Genomic DNA, 18,077 nt, shown 5'->3' with positions numbered 1-18,077 from the left:
AAAGTACAGATGGCAGTAGCAACTTACTATTGGATAACTCCTCTAGCCATTTTTTTTAAAAGGGGCCCCTAAATATGATTGACTCAGAATTTGCAATAAATGTCATAGCAGAACCCTCAGGATCTCCACAATGGTACATTTCAGGAGCTTGCAATCGGGCAGGTTCCTCCCACAGCTTAAGAACTCCCATGACAGCAAGAATGGCATAGACATGACTGAGGTCAGTGACTTGCTTTGATGAACCAGTAACAGCAAGCTAAGAGCCACCCGAGTTGATGCTCATAAAGGATTTCAGCATTGTCACCCATCCTCCTAGTTTTTATCCCCAAAATGATGACAACAGCACCTTCAACATAATTTTGTTTTGTTTCGTTTCAAAGGTGAGAGGTGTTTGAGTCAGCTGACAAATTTCAGTAAACCCATTAAAGACATATAGAATGACTAATGCTGTTTCCCAAGATGTTTCCCCTAAAATTAGTAAAGGTAAAATTGAACCTCTTTGTACCAAATTGCCTCTGAGGCTTATCCTCATTTTATCAAAATTTGGACCATGTGTGTGTTAGATTTGGGGGGTTGTAAGGCTGCAAAGTGTCTCCTTCGGGCTGTCTGAGGAATGGAATTGTAAGGTTACACCTTTCAGGAAAGAGAGAAAACCCTGTCTGGGAACCCTCTACAGTCCCTCAGCCAGGTTCACAGAGATGGAACACTGTCGGGTGTTGAGGGGACCCTGCTTTCTCCCCATTCCCACAACCACCCCTCTCCTAACACTTTGACACTTGCCTCACTATTTCCTTTTGTGTTATGTTTACTTATCCAGCCGACTCACTTTCTCCCTGTATGGCATAATTCGGATTCCTGAGAGAGACTCTGATTGGTTCAGCTGCTCGCCAGTGTCTCTGATTGGGCGCTCTTTTGCATTGGCCCACCTGTTAATTGATAATCACCCTGTGGATTGGCTGCCCTTGGGCCCGGTACTCACCACTGGTCCCTTCAGCTGTGTTTGGCGTGGTCATGTGGTACAGACTTGACTGCATATGTCTGCTTCCTCAGTGAGACACCCGTGGGCAGGGAATTATGCTCTGGGCAGCTAGGGAGCAATAACATGCACCATGAGTGACCAACTCCAGAAAGATGAATCCAGGAAAATATAATTTTATGAAAATTATAGAATATCTTTATGAAAATATCAATTCTTTTGAGTTTATGTAGCAATTCACATAACGCTAAACACCCCAATCATCTTCTGAGTTGGGATCCATGAGGAACCACTTAAAAGAACAGATAAAACTATTAATGAATAGCTTGTGTTCTTAGTTGCTCAGTCATGTCCGACTGTTTGTGGCCCCATGGGCTCTAGCCTGCCAAGCTCCTCTGTCCATGAGATTTCCCAGGCAAGAATACTGGAGTGGGTTGCCATTTCCTCCTCCAGGGGATCTTCCTGGATTGGGGATTGAACCCACATTTCTTGTGTCTCCTTCATTGGCAGGTGGATTCTTTACCACTAGCACCACCTGGGAAGTCTATGATTAGCCTGTTGCAGTCAGTTAATCAATTCAACAAGTAGTATTTGAAGATCTAAACACACTTACTGAAACTTCCCTGGTGGTCCAGTGGTTAGGAATCCGCCTTGCAATGCAGGGGATGGGAGCAAGTTTCCATCCTTGGTGGGGGAACCAAGATCCCTACATGCCAAGGAGCATCTAAGTCAGAGAGCTGCAGCTACTGGGCCTGTGCACTCCAGAGCCCAGGCACCACAACTAGAGAGTCCGTGAGGCACAGTGAAAGGTCCTGCATGACACAACAAATGTCCTGTGTGCTGCAACTAAGGCCTGTCGCAGCCAAATAAATAAAATATGTGTGTGTGTGCTAAGTTGTGTCCCACTCTTTTTGACTCCATGGACTATGGTTCACCAGGCTTCTCTGTCCATGGGATTTCCCAAGCAAGAATACTGGAGTGGGTTTTCATTTCCTCCTCCAGGGGATATTCCTGACTCAGGGACCAAACCCACATCTCCTGTGTCTCCTGCATTACAGGGGGATTCTTTATCTGCTGAGCCATCGACGAAACCCATAAACAAATAAACTCACTTACTGAATGTGAAAGCTGTCTATTCTCTTAAATATTTTAGATCATCTTCTGATTTTATTTATTTACCAAAAGAAAGTGTATCAGTGAAAAACTCCATTATAAAACACCTTCCTGGTGGAGCATGGCTGATATGCTCAGTAGAGCATGGAGCTAATGAAATATCTTCCCAGGTAAAATTGATATTTTTCATCGTGATGATTTTTTTTTCCTGATCCAGAGCATCAGAGATTTATTTCCCTCCACGTTAAATTTCATGAACTCCTCATAAGCTTAAAAGTTCTTGTTGTTGTTGTTCAGTCACCCAGTTGTATCCAACTCTGCAACCCCATGGACTGGATGGAGCACAGCAGGCCTCCCTGTCCCTCACCATCTCCCAGAGTTTTCCCAAGTTCATCTTCATTGCATTGGTGATGTCATTCAGCCATCTCATCCTCTGATGCACTCTTCTCCTTATGCCCTCGATCTTTCCCAGCATCAGGACTTTTCCAATAAGTTGTCTGTTCGCATCAGATGACCAAAATCCTGGTGCTTCAGCTTCAGCATCAGTCCTCCTAGTGAATATTCAGGGTTGATCTCCCTTCAGATTGACTGGCTTGATCTCCTTGCTGACCAAGGGACTTTCAGGAGTCTTCTCCAGCACCACAGTTCGAAGGCATCAATTCTTTGGCATTCTGCCTTCTTTATGGTCCAGCTCTCACAACAGTATGTGACCACTGGGAAGACTATAGCCCTGACTATACAGACCTTTGTTGGCAGAGTAATGTCTCTGCATTTCAACACACCGTCTAGTTTTGTCATTGCTTTCCTGCCAAGAAGTAATCATCTTGTGATTTCATGGCTGCAGTCACCATCTGCAGTGATTTTGGAGCCCAAGAAGAGGAAATCTGTCACTATTTCCACCTTTTCCCCTTCCACTTGCCATGCAGTAATGGGGCCGGTGGCTCTTTAAAAAGGTCTTATGCCTTATTTTAGCCTGTGGTCAGGTCTGGAATAAGCTCCCACACGCTGCGCAGCAACTAAGTCTGCGAGCTTCAACTACCGAGCCCACGTACTCTGGAGCCCAAGCACCACAACGTTGATGAAGCTTCCTCATTTGCCATAGCCATTATTCTTTCTTCTTTTAAACAAATGCTCCCTTTTCTTGGGATTATATCTACTTCATATTGGCCAGATTCATGACTTCCCAGCCTTCTTTTCCTCCTTCCACAATCAGTTCTAAATCTACCTTTTCCCAGAAACTCTCTGAAGACATGGGACCAACAGGACTGTCTCCTATGAAGCCTTACTCAACTTGTGGCAGAATGAAAGTCTTTCTTTCCTTCAAACTCAGATGGTAAACAAGATCGTTCTGTAGCCTCTTCCTCAGAATAAGCCTAATCATCTATTTCAAAAGTGCACGATTCATGAGAAATAAACTAGAAAATCTTTTTCTGCTTCTTTGATACAAAAGCCTCTGTATTTTGCATATGAAGGAATGCTTCTCAATTAACAATGAATGGGAGTGAATATCCTTAACTTCTAAGAAGTCATGTTTGACATCTGAATAAATAAAGACTTTCTCTTGGAGTTGTTTAAAATGTTCTAGTCAGACATGACCTAGTGACTGAACAGCAACAAAATGGCTCAGACCACTTTCAAACTGCTGGCCTCCAGTGGGAGATCTTGTTTGCCTATCTATCTTCAAAGATAGATTAGTTATAATTAAGTTTACATTTTAACATACATCAGAACTTATTTATTCAAAGCACTTCCAAGGCATAAACATGCACCTTTACTTAAAACATTATTAGGGCCTTTCAGGGACTGTCTTCAAGAATATCTCAGGAGGCTTCCCTGGTGGTTCAGAGTTAAAGAACCCATCTGCCAATGCAGGAGATAGAGGTTTGATCCCTGATCCTGGAAGATCCCACAAGCCTCAGAGCAACTAAGCCCGTGAGACACAACTATTGAGCCTGTGCTCTAGAGCCTGGGAGCCGCAACTCCTGAGTTCACCTGCTGTGACTATGGAAGCCCTCACACTCTGGAGCCTGTGTTCCACAACAAGATAAGCTATCGCAATGATTAACTTGTGTGCCACAACTAGAGAGTAACCCCCACTAACCACAACCAGAGAAAGCCCTCGCAGCAACGAAGACTCAGCACAGCCAAAAGTAAATAAATAAAATTTTTAAAAGTAATCTATAAAAAAAGAATGTCTCAGGAAAATCAGAAGGATTGGGTTGCTAGGATGGTCAAACTGTCAGATCAGAGATTTGAGTGAATTTTCTTTAATGAAATCCAGCCAATTTTATTCAAATTTTCTGGAATCTGAAGCTCCAATACTTTGACCATCTGATACGAAGAGCCAACTCATTAGAAAAGACCTTGATGCTGGGAAAGACTGAAGGCAGGAGGAGAAGGGGACGACAGAGGATGAGATGGTTGGATGCCATCATCGACTCAATGGACGTGAATCTGAACAAACTCTGGGAGACAGTGAAGGACAGGGAAGCCTGGCATTTTGCAGTCCATGGGGTCACAAAGAGTCAGACCCAACTGAGCAACTAAACAACAGCAACTGTGGCTGGTAAAGGAGGGGATCAATAATGTCACGGCACCCTTTGGGGTGATGGAAGAAAACAGAGACCAATGAATGAGCCATGTTTGTGGCTGAAAGACTGAAGTGGAGAACGCACGGAATTATTATCTATGGTCCCTTTGAGCTGCATAAGTTCTTCCATGGATGCATCCCAATTCTGCGTTAAGATTTCAGAAGTCAGTGTTTCCTAGAGTGAACTCAAAGCATTTCTTTTTTTAAAAACTTTTTATTTTCTATTGGAGTATAGCAGATTAACAGGCAATGTTGTGATAGTATCAGATGAATAGGAAAGGCACTCAGTTCAGTTCAGTTCAGTCCCTCAGTCGTGTCCGACTCTTTGCGACCCCGTGAATTGCAGCACTCCACGCCTCCCTGTCCATCACCAACTACCGGAATTCACTCAAACTCACATCCATCGAGCCGGTGATGCCATCCAGCCATCTCATCCTCTGTCGTCCCCTTCTCCTCCTGCCCCCAATCCCTCCCAGCATCAGAGTCTTTTCTAATGAGTCAACTCTTTGCATGAGGTGGCCAAAGTACTGGAGTTTCAGCTTTAGCATCAGCCTTCCAAAGAACACCCAGGGCTGATCTCCTTTAGAATGGACTGGTTGGATCTCCTTGCAGTCCAAGGGACTTTCAAGAGTCTTCTCCAACACCACAGTTCAAAAGTATCAATTCTTCGGTGCTCAGCTTTCTTCACAGTCCAACTCTCACATCCATACATGACCACTGGAAAAACCATAGCCTTGACTAGATGGACCTTTGTTGGCAAAGTAATGTCTCTGCTTTTGAATATGCTATCTAGGTTGGTCATAACTTTTCTTCCAAGGAGGTAAGCGTCTTTTAATTTCATGGCTGCAATCACCATCTGCCCTGATTCTGGAGCCCAGAAAAATAAAGTCTGACACTGTTTCCACTGTTTCCCCATCAATTTCCCATGAAGTGATGGGACTGGATGCCATGATCTTCGTTTTCTGGATGTTGAGCTTTAAGGCAACTTTTTCACTCTCCTCTTTCACTTTCATCAAGAGGCCTTTTAGTTCCTCTTCACTTTCTGCCCTAAGCGTGGTGTCATCTGCATATCTGAGGTTATTGATATTTCTCCCGGCAATCTTGATTCCAGCTTGTGCTTCTTCCAGTCCAGTGTTTCTCATGATGTACTCTGCATAGAAGTTAAACAAGCAGGGTGACAATATACAGCCTTGACGTACTCCTTTTCCTATTTGGAACCAGTCTGTTGTTCCATGTCCAGTTCTAACTGTTGCTTCCTGACCTGCATATAGGTTTCTCAAGAGGCAGGTCAGGTGGTCTGGTATTCCCATCTCTTTCAGAATTTTCCACAGTTTAATGTGATCCACACAGTCAAAAGCTTTGGCATAGTCAATAAAGCAGAAATAGAACTCGGTCATACATATATATGTATCCATTCTCTCCCAAACTCCTTCCCATCCAGGCTGCCACATAGCATTGAGCAGAATTCCCTTGCTATACAGTCAGTCCTTGTTTGTTATCCATTTTAAATATAGCAGTGTACACGTCCATCCCAAACTCCCTGACTATCCCTTCCTCACGTCCTTTCTCCCTTCCTTCTGCAACCATAAGTTCTGAATTCAAAGCATTTCTATCTACTGCTAGAACCAACAGTCTAAAGAAGGAAAGATATTCTGCTGCTCCAAAGTAATTCTGCATTCATATTGGCATTTTGCATGCCTGTAAACCTTCCCTAGTGGCTCTGATGGTAAAGAATCTCCCTGCAATGCAGGAGGCCCAGGTTCAATCCCTGGGTCAAGAAGATCCCCTGGAGAAGGGCATGGCAACCCTCTCTAGTATTCTTGCCTGGGAAATCCCATGGACAGAGGAGCCTGGTGGGCTACAGTCCATAGGGTCACAAAGAGTCAGACACGACTGAAGTGACTTAGCACGCAAAGTGTATCTAAATATTCTTGCCTAAAACCATGCTTGTCTGCCAAGTAGTGAAACAGCATCTGACTGTCCCTGGCTGACTGCATTTGCCCCAGAGTTTCTAGATCTTCTAACATCTTCACAGTTGGATCATTTCTACCTGAAGCTGTTTCAGTTGCGCAACAGTAGTGGTTCTTTGTTTCTCCCAGTACATGAGGAATATCCTCGAAATAAAGTATTTTTATACTTCCATAGCAAAGCCTACCACATTGGTATCACTAAGAAGATCCTATTTACCTTGTGACAATTCTTTTTCATTATTTAATCTCCTTTACAGAGAGAAATTCAAGCAATGGAAAGACTAGATGCTGATCCAAAAAGTGCATGATGCTAGTAGCCAAGTCATCCCCTCCATCTTGCCAAGGAAAAGGATACACTTTTAATACTTATCTCATCCATCACTCAAAGAACTACAAGTACACTTTGGAAATACTATTGTCTATCTTTCTAGATTTTTCTAAAGCTAGTGGAACTATTAGAATTTGAACCATGTTTTGGAGAAGGAAATGGCAACCCACTCCAGTATTCTTGCCTGGAACCATGTTTAGGATGTAGTTAAATCAAGTCTGGTTTGGAAAAGAATCCTCTAAGCAGATTTTTTTTTTAATGTAAAAATTAACAGTAGGATATTGACTTTTCTGTGGTCTTGGAGAAACCCTTTCACATCTAAACGTTTGACATTTGATCTGAGATTGATTCACACTTTCACACTTAAGTTCTTTCATTGGAGATTAGACATAATTTTTCATTTCAACAGGATTTTCACATGATTATAGTCACAAATTCTGGAGACACAAGTTCTGTGTCATCACAGAATTCAAGACAAACAAAACTGATAGGATCTATCAGTAGACAGATCTATAATTGTCCACAAACTGTAGGATAAAGGAGTCTATGCTGTAAACACAGAGAAGGATATTTATTTTAAAAGGTTTAAAATAGAAGCAAAGAAAAGAGACAAAAGGTGGCATTGCGTATATATTTCAATTTACAAAACTGACATTTTTGAACTCTAACATGTTCTTTCTGTGATATAAATGCACTAAGGGAGCACTTATTAAAATTAAAGGGAGAAATTAAAATTTCTTTTTAATGTGAAATTCATCTCTTAATTATTGTTTTTTTAAGAGTTAAAGATTTGGGGGAAAATGTTAAGGATGTGTATCTCTTCCACCAGTGTATACAGAGGGGGACTGGCTTTTTAAAATATATGCTACAGAGGGAAAGTGGACTTTACATGTATTTAGGAGAAACTTGTATAGACTTCATCTGCAATTCATTTTTAAATTCCTTAACAACTAATTCAGTGGCGTCATTCCCAGGGCAATTTGTTCCTGGAAAAACTGAGTTTTTCAAGTTTTGTTTTGAATATATAGCTGATTCATACTGAAAGAATGTTTTCTGCGGTTCTGTTCTTATTAAGGGTTTATTTTAAAAGCCCATGAAAATCAACAGAAAAGAAATGAAAAAAATACCTGTGGCAGGAAAAGATCTTATTAATAGAACATAAAGGTCTTTGGGATGGCTAGTCCGTTGGGCTAACAACAATATGTTTTTAAACAGAATTTACATTTCAGCATTTTACAATCTACAGAAGGTTTTCACATCCACTATCTATCTCATTTGATCTATTGGATGGGTTAGGCAATTTATTTGTGTAACTAAGACACTAAGAATCTCATCAAAAACTGAACTTGGGCCACTACATTCTGCTAGTTTTTACAATATAATCTGAACTATAAAATAAAATAGATACATACTCCCAAAAAATCCTTATTTATGAGCAGAGATGTCACTGAAAATTTTCCCAAAAAACCTGTGCTTTGGGTTTTAGCTGTAGTTGTTATTGCCAGGTCTTGCTGTTGATAATGCATTTTTCTGAATGCCAAAACAACTGGTAGAAAAGGCTATTTAAGAAATAAGAAAGTCAGTCAATTTTATGGAAAGCGTCGACTCTGGGAGTCATCAGTGCTGTTTGCCAAACGTTTCCATGCTCTCCTGCCCTCCAGGAACATGGTAGGCTTATGCTTTTTGTCCTTTTTGAGGTTGGGTGGGACCATGACACTAATTCTGGCCAGTAAGTTGGAACAGAGATTATGTCACTTCCAAAGCTGATTCCAGGAAGAAACAATTCATTATTGGTACCAGACTGTCGAGAGTTTTTTTCCTCCACCACAGTGGCAAGCAGAGCTGCAAACAGTGACTGCTCCATCCATCTGGGTTCCATGAGGAACATGCGGGTGAATAAGAAATAGAGCTTTCTTCTTGTAAGCCCCCAATTTGTTATCTCAGCTAGCCGTGCCCAGCCTGATTGATGCAGCCAATTGTTTGGTACCTTGAAGTAAAACAAAGGAGGTACTCGCCTGAATGTTTTGACGTTACTACTTGTTATTCCAGTATTCTTCAAAGGCATCCTTAGATTAAAGAAGAACCACCCTGAACTTGACCGATACAGGCCAGACTTCTGGGGCAGGCGTGTGGTTTTACAGCTGTCCACATAATTACACTTCACTGGGATAGCTGCCATCATAAGAACATGCAGAAGATGAAGTGGTAACTTAGAGTCACTCTGTCTCAGAGACTGAGGGCAAGAAAGACTTCCCAGTGGAGGTCAAAGCTTGAGCTCTGTCTTACATGGGAGGGAAGGAGGGCGGAATTCATGGGGAAAGATGTGGGGAATGATACTCAGAGCCGCCACTAACAGGGAGTCTTTGTCCAAGCTAGAAAAACATGCCCATTCTGGGTGAGTAATGGGCTTCCCAGGTGGCTCAGACGGTTAAGAGTCTGCCTGCAATGCAGGAGACCCAGGTTCGATCCCTGGGTCAGGAAATGGATAAGGAAATGGCAACCCACTCCAGTATTCCTACCCGGAAAATCCCATGGACGGAGGAGCCTGGAGGAGCCTGGAGGGCTCCAGTCCATGGGGCTGCAAAGTCAGACACGACTGAGCGACTAACACTGGGTGGATGAATGGGAAAACATGACGGCAGCCCCATGGATACAGCCTCACGCCAAGCACGCTGTGGGGGGAGGGGGCGGAGCGATGGGGTATGGGGCTCCGAAAGTGGAACAAGCTTGAATTCCAACCCCTCTCACCGTCTCAGCCAGGTATCTCTGAGCAGTGCAGAAATCAACGACTATGCGTCTGGCTGCAAAGACCCAAATTTGCAGAGCAGAAAACACCGCCGAGTAATGGTGTTGCTGTTGCTGTTTAGTCGCCGAGTTCAACTCTGTTGTAACCCCATGGACTGTAGCCCGCCAGGCTCCTCTGTCCCTGGGATTTCCTAGGCAAGAATAGTGGAGTGGGTTGCCATTTCCTTCTCCAGGGGATCTTCCCCACACAGGGATCAAACCTGCATCACAGGCAGATTCTTTACCACTGAGCCACCTGAAATAGCATAGCTGCAAGGAAAGCCAAGGCACGTTGGAGAGCTGCAAGGCATTCTTTATTGAATCACACAAAGCGGAAAGCAATAGGCGTTGAGGTTGGAGAGCTGAGCTTCCTGGGCTCACACAGGGCTTAGATCCCGAAAGCAGGAACCTGGACGTGGTGTGAAGGGCATTGAAAGGAGTGGCCAGCCGACCAGCAGCTCTGTGCCAAGTCAAGCTGGAAGCTGGGGTGGAGGCACTCATGTGTACCCCTGGCACAGGCTTATCAACAAATCCGCCCATGTTTTGAACCCAGTGGAAAAAGTTAAAAGCTCTCCAGTCAAAAAAAAAAAAACCTAGAGTTCTTAGTTGCCCAATCTGTTTACACGCCTTTGTCAACCCTCATAAACCCCTGGGAGGGACGTGACAGCCACACTAGCCCAGGGACCGCAGCCTGATGGAAATAATTGTCGCTGTTGTGAAATAAAGCAGGGTCGTGAAACAAACCATGACAGCCTGTTTTTATAAAACGTCTATGGGTTGTGGATCATGGACTTTCTGCACTCATTTTTATTTTTTTTTTAATATTGTAATCCATCTTGATGACTGAGGGTCTTGGCGCTCCCTTGAATTTTGTGCTGGAGCTAAGAGCCTCGATCTCCCCACCCTGGCACCAGCCCTGTGAATGGATCAGATCTGCCTCGTGGGGAAGGGTGGAACAGAGGCTAGAGTGGGAACCCTGGCTGCATGTTATAATCACTTGGGAAGTTCTAAAAGCTGTCCATGGCCTGACCTCACCACAGACCAATTAAATCAGAATTCCTGGGAGTGGAGCGCAGGCATGCGTATGTTATAAAATCTTTCCAGATGATTCTCTTTGGCAGCAAACCAGGCTTGCAAACCACAGCCTTAAACAGATACTTAAGTTTTGATGTAGGGAATGAGGAAGACAGAGGAGCCAGTATCCTGGCTTGGGTAACTCAGAGGACCACACTTCCAGTTTGCAAAAGAGGGAACCCGAGGTAGAGGGTCCAGGTGGAGAAACAGAGCTGGAGGTGGAGAGGACAATAAATCAGCGGTTTTGAACCAACTGAGTTGGAAGTGGAAGCACCTGAATGAATACAAGGCTGTGAAGTTGCAGTGGAGACAGAAAGGGAGGTTGGGGAATGAGCTTAGAGGTGGAGATGGGTGATGAAGCAGGAGATGTGATCGTTGCGGGGAGGGGACGGGCAGGAGGAAGGGGCCCCAGAATGCCTAGCCGTGAAGAAGTCTGCTCCATCCCTAAGGGGCATCTCTCCTGATGCCTGTGTCTCCATGTCCAGTTTCACCTTTAACACTGGGAGGTCTCCACCAAGATCCCTCCAGGGAGGGAACTGGAGTCTTGTTTGCAGAACCACACTATGGCTCCCAGACAGGAGAACAGACTGAGAGGCTTCCTATGGATTGAGTTCAAAGGTAGGGAAGGCAAAAAGTAGGGTTTGCCTGGAAGATTGGTGAATTAGGAAATGTGGACAAAGATGGCTAACTCTCTGATGCCTTTCCCCAAACGTGTGGTGCTGGAGAAGATTCTTGAGAGTCCCTTGGACTACAAGGAGATCAAACCAGTCATTTCTAAAGGAAATCAACCCTGAATAGTCATTGGAAGGATGGATGCTGAAGCTGAAGCTTCAATGCTTTGGCCACCTGATGTGAAGAGCTGACTCGCTGGAAAAGACCCTAATGCTGGGAAACATTGAAGGCAAAAGGAGAAGAGGGTGACAGAGGGTGAGATGGTTAGATAGCATCACCAACTCAATGGACATGAATTTGAGCAAACTCCCAGAGATAGTGAAAGATGGGAAAGACTTGCATGCTGCAGTCTATGAGGTCATAAAGCATCAGACACGAGTTAGTGATTGAACAACAACAAACCTGTCCAGTCAGGAGAATCAGCTGGGATGCCTATTGCAAGTATAATTTTTCATACCTGAACCCCAATCTACTGCATCAGACCTTCCAGGAGAGGGCCCTGGGATCTGCATTTTTAACAAGCTTCCTTCCCTTGTGGCTCAGCTGGTAAAGAATCCACCTGTGATGTGGGAGACCTGGGCTTGATCCCTGGGTTGGGAAGATCCCCTGGAGAAGGGAAAGGCTACCCACTCCAGTATTTTGGCCTGAAGAATTCCATGGATTGTATAGTCCATGGGGTTGCAAAGAGTCAGACAAAACTGAGCGATTTTCACACTTCACATCACTTCATATGACTCTTTAGACAGCATGAGTTTGGGAGGTGCTGCTCTGTAGACAAGAGGAGCCTTCCTCTGTGCTGTTGTTTGGAGCGAAGACTGTCCAGGTTTTTCCAATTTGGCTCAAAAAAGCAGAAAGTGATTGGTTTGATATGGCATCATCAATGGAAAGATTTTATGAGTCAGTCCTGTTCCTAGGAACATTCAGCTTCCTTTTGCATCTTCTTCTCTGCCCTTCTCCAGTGTAATGCACAGCCCAGCCCGAGCCCACGCCTGCCACGTCCCCACTGACCCTCGCCTGCTGCCACCCAGTCCCAATCCAGGACACATTCACCAGTTTTCCCAAGAGAAACTGTTGCTGGAAGCAACAGTTGCCTTGAAATGTAGGAAGATAAATCCTTTCAAGCCTCTTTGCTGGCACTCTCATCTATTTCCCGTTTGGTTTATGCAGTCTGAAATGTCCTTGTTCATCCATTTGGTTCAAGTCAGTTTAGAGAAGTAATGCACTTGAAAAATAAAAGATTGCCATTGATCTTCAGGGGGGATCAGTCTAAAATGCTTCTCTGAGTTTTGCCTTCGGGGCTGCTTTTCGCTTTTCTCATATATGAAGTTTGTTCTTATGTAGTTCTCCTAGGAAGTGGCACTTTCCCAAGCTTGACAAAGAAAAGCCTCAGGGAAATAAAACTTGGATGTGATGAAATGAACTCAGCCCCCAAAGTCAAGAATTTCCTTTCTCTCCTCCAAGGCTCAAGTTTGTGAATAGCTTTTATCACTTTGGAGTTAAGTGTTGTTCTTGTACGGAAAAAACCAAAAATCTGATGGTGGATCAACTGAAATTCATCATAATTATTTAAAGATAAATGACACCGAAAGACACCAGAGCAGACTAGAGGGACTCTGACAGCGGTGCTCGCTAAGTGATGTGTGTGTGCGTACTCAGCTGCTACGTCATGTCCGACTCTTTGTGACCCCATGGACTGTAGCCCTCCAGGCTCCTCTGTCCATTGGGATTCTCCAGGGAAGAATACTGAAGATCCCCCTTCTTCAGGGGATCTTCCCGACCCAGGGATCGAACCTGAGTCTCTTATGTCTCCTACATTGGCTGGCAGGTTCTTTACCACTGAGCCATCTGGGAAGCCCCTGAGTGAGGAGCCAGAATCCTAATTAGCCTGGGATAAACAAACAAAAAAAATTACCTTTCTCCCCGAAAGTTTATTGGTTCATACAACAAATTCTCATATGTGTGCAGGCACTGAACTAGGCCCTGGGGCTATAAGAGGACACAAAAGAATTCTCTGCCTTCCTAAAACTTTCAGAATATCGGGACAAAAACAAGTAAAATGAGAAAGAAATGTAATTGCAAGTGATAAGTGCTCTGAAGCAAACAGACTGGTGACTCTGAAGATCAGCTGCAATGGGACACTAGCGTTGAATAGACTGGCAGGGTGGGGCCTTACTAAGGAAGCAACATTGGAGCTGAGATGCAAATGTGAAGGGGAAGAGCTGGGGGAAGCCTCCAGGGAGAGGCCTGTAGAGCTGGCTCCCTCCAGGGTAGGACTAAGAGAGAAACTCATCTCAGAAGTGAATGATTGAAACATTAAAGACAGGGACTTCCCTGGTGGTCCAGTGGTTAAGACTCTGAGCTTCCAATGCAGGGGCCACAGGTTCTATCCCTAGTCAGGGAACTAAGATACCCATTCGTCGAGGCATGGCCATACACACACACACTCCAAAACAACAACAACAAAAATAAAAAACATTAAGAATTCTAAGTGGAAGGATCAGAACCAGAGATAGGAGAGAGGTACAAAGTGGGATGATGACAAGGATGGGCTAAGCAACGGGCAGCAGGCAAGTTTGAGAAGACCAGAGCCCAAACTGGCTCTTTCTTCAATGTATCCATTTACCCCCATGTGTCTTCAATTATTTATATCAGCTCCCAAGTGTCCCAATAGGTGAACTGATTGGAAGGCCCTACTTAAGGCTTTAGTGGCGTCCCCGACGGGTTAGTGGTAAAGAATCTACCTGCACGGAGAAGGCAGTGGCACCCCACTCTAGTACTCTTGCCTGGAAAATCCCATGGATGGAGGAGCCTGGTAGGCTGTAGTCCATGGGGTCACTAAGAGTCGGACACGACTGAGCGACTTCACTTTCTCTTTTTACTTTCATGCATTGGAGAAGGAAATGGCAACCCACTCCAGTGGGTTGCCTGGAGAATCCCAGGGATGGGGAAGCCTGGTGGGCTGCCATCTATGGGGTCACACAGAGTCGGACACGACTGAAGTAACTTAGCATAGCATAGCATCTACCTGCAATGCAGGAAACACAAGAGACACAGTTTCAATCCCTGGGTTGGGAAGATCCCCTGGAGGAGGAAATGGCAACCCACTCCAGTATTCTTGCCTAGAGTATTCTACGGACAGAGGAGCCTGGAGAGGTATAGTCCATGGGGTCGCAAAGAGTCAGCCCCGACTGAGCAACGGAGCACACACAAAGCTTTAGGCCCAAACCAAATCAACTTGGGAAAACCTACCTGGGGTTAACCTCAGCTAGGTATCTAGATTCTATGCTCAAATCTCTTCACCATCTTCCGGTTTTTCAGACTGGAAAGCATTTCTGGCTGATGGAACACCTTGGGAAAAGCAGGGGTCTAGGAAGCTGAAGAAAATGAGGTAATGACATTGCGTTGTGACACAGCCCTAAGGACGGGTGAGATTGTGGGAACCAAGGTCACAGGGACGGGTCAGCAGGAGACAGTTGGTAGCAGGTATCCCTTGTCAGTTATTCAATCAACAGCCTTCTGATTTGCCACTGATTTGAATGGAAATATTTTGGGAGGGGGAGATCTACTCACTCTACTCACAAGGCGCCTTCCATTCTAAAGCAAGGCTAGGAAGAAGGGTTCTGCAAAATACAGCTACCTGCCAGGGGTGGATCATGACAGCCAATAAATTACACTTACTACAAGGTAAGAGAGCATCCAAGCCATGAAGACATTCTTATTTTCACCTGAGGGCAAAGGAAGTGCAGGTGTGGGGGAAGAAAACGGTGTGGAAAACTGATAACCCCTCCACGGTTCTTAGAATCCAACCCTAAGAATGGCAGCTTGGCAAGTGAGAGTCCAGAGTCCTGAGACTCCTTGAGGTTACCTGGTCCAGCCTCACTCTGAACACAGAATTCACCCACATCATCCTCAGCAGAGCGCCCTTGACCTTGAACACCTCCAGCAAGAGATGGCCCACCACTTTGCAGGTAGCTCTTCCAGGGTCTGTCTCCTTCAGATTTCTGCCCTGGCGGCTCAGCAGTAAAGAACCCGCCTGCCAATGCAGGAGACACAAGAGACACTGGTTCAAACCCTGGATCGGGAAGATTCCCCTGGAGGAGGGCATGGCAACCCACTCCAGTGTTCTTGCCTAGAGGATCCCATGGACAGGGGAGCCTGGCGGGCTACAGACCATGGAGTTGCAAAAGAGTCAGACATGACTTAGGGACTAAACAACAACTTAAAGGATCTGCCTCCTTCAGATTTGTAACTCTGGAGCCATGCGCTGTGCTGTTATTGTTACAGACAGTTGAGGCAGTCTGGGGCTGGCTTTGACTCCCAGCCCCCACTTGGCAGCTGCGTCACGTTGGGCATTAGTTAACCTCTTAGTGCTTCCATTTCCACAGATATTAGATAAAGGAAGATCCAGCCAGTCCATCCTAAAGGAAATCAGTCCTGAATATTCATTGGAAGGACTGATGCTGAAGCTGAAACTCCAATACTTTGGCCACCTGATGTGAAGAACTGACTCACTGGAAAAGACCCTGACGCTGGGAAAGATTGAAGGCTGAGAAGAGGACGACAGAGGATGAGATGGCTGGATGGCATCACCAACTCAATGGATATGAGTTTGAGTAAACTCTGGGAGTTGGTGATGGACAGGGAGGCCTGGCATGCTGCAATCCATGGGGTTGCAAAGAGTCGGACACGACTGAGTGACTGAACTGAACTGAACTAGATAAAGGCAGGGGGCAATAATCGTCATAACTCATATGTAGTAGTAATAGTATATGACACAAGTAAGGCACTTAAAGTGGAACCTGGTACCGAGGGAGGGAAGGGAAGTCGCTCAGTCGTGTCCGACCCTCAGTGACCCCATGGACTGCAGCCTTCCAGGCTCCTCCATCCATGGGATTTTCCAGGCAAGAGTACTGGAGTGGGGTGCCATTGCCTTCTCCGGGTACCGAGGGAGAGCACAGTAAATATTAGCTGTGACGACGGTCATGCATACTGCAGAGTCTTCTTCTTTCCAGATGAAATATCTCCAGTTCCATCAACCGTGCTGTAGATCATGTAGTTCTAAAAACAGCTCATCCCTTAGAAGCTCCTCCATTCAGTGAGACCCACAGGAACTGATGTGATGTTCTGACATGGTAGAACCTGCCCCCCGTGCAGTGGGAATAGCACCTGCCTTGACACAGACTTCACAGTGGTATCAGTGCTGCCTTTGACTGAGTTGGCTTTTTATCTGCTCAGTCACATCACTTGTCCTTATCAGTCTGTCAACACCTAAAACTACCAGGTTTTTTTTTTTTTCCCATAAAAACTACTGTCAAACCAAGCCTTTCCAAGCTATACTTATGCAATTTCTTTTGGAGGCATGAATATATTTACATTAAACTTAATTCTAGGTCTGGGATCTTTGTTCCAGTCTATTGCAATATGTTTGTATTCTGGTTTTATTATTTCAGTCTTTCCTAAGGTTTTATCTTGTGCGAAATTTGAGAAATATGCTTTATTTTTATCTAAGTGGTCAGTAAAAATGTTATCCAAATAGATCCAAAAACAGAGCCCTGTGGGAAACCACTAGAGACCTCCAGCTAATAAATGACCTTTTCTTGAATATTTGTCTTATGAGTCGACCTAACTGTATGATCATTATCCTTCCCTTTTTCATGAAGATAGCTTGTTCATAAAGATATGGTGAAACAATGTATGCTGTTTCTATTTCGATTCCTTGTGGGTAAAAGAACTGTTGATCTCGAATTATTCCTTGTTAGAAGGCAATGGCACCCCACTCCAGTACTCCTGCCTGGAAAATCCCATGGACGGAGGAGCCTGGAAGGCTGCAGTTCATGGGGTCGCTGAGGGTCGGACATGACTGAGCAACTTCACTTTCAGTTTTCACTTTCATGCATTGGAGAAGGAAATGGCAACCCACTCCAGTGTACTTGCCTGGAGAATCCCAGGGACCGGGGAGCCTGGTGGGCTGCCGTCTATGGGGTCACACAGAGTCGGACACGACTGAAGCGACTTAGCAGCAGCAGCAGCGGCAGAAAGAAAAGCAGTGGCATTACATAATCACGTGATATGCTGCTAACCTCCACCACCACATCCCAGAGCTCAGGGCATAGCTGCATGGGCTTCTCAGAGCTCTAATCAGGTTGATAAAAATCCAGCAGTTTTGATAGATCGTATTATGCAAGGGAACCTCACTCAAAGCAGCTGAGACCAGACAGTTTGGTGTTAAGCTGTAGTAACGAAATTCCATTAGAGTTTCTTCTTTTCCGTTGAAGATCCTGGTTGGATCTGGTGCTTGGGACACACAGCTCAGGTCACTACACACACAACAGTTCCTTGCCACATTTTCCTAAGGACTTCCTCTGAAATATGCCATCTGAAACCACATAGGGCAGTGATCGATTTGTAATGTGCAAAAGTATGGAATCACTATGTTGCACACCTGAAACTAATATAATATTGTAAGGCAATTATACTTTAATTTTTTAAAACAAGGAAAAGAGGGCTTCCCTAGTGGCTTGAACGGTGAAGAATCTGCCTGCCAATGCAAGAGACACAGGTTCGATCCCA

General features: G+C 44.8%; 1 pseudogene; it reads right to left on the bottom strand.

The window, feature by feature from the left end:
- Nucleotides 1-990: 990 nt before the first annotated feature.
- Nucleotides 991-18,077, bottom strand: part of LOC105002237 — a 23,045-nt pseudogene continuing 5,958 nt past the window's right edge.

Source organism: Bison bison, unplaced genomic scaffold (genome assembly GCF_000754665.1).
Source record: "Bison bison bison isolate TAMUID 2011002044 unplaced genomic scaffold, Bison_UMD1.0 scf7180017864390, whole genome shotgun sequence".
Classification (NCBI taxonomy): Eukaryota; Metazoa; Chordata; class Mammalia; order Artiodactyla; family Bovidae; genus Bison; species Bison bison.
Note: the sequence above shows the minus strand (reverse complement) of the source record. Positions and strands in the feature narration are given on the sequence as shown.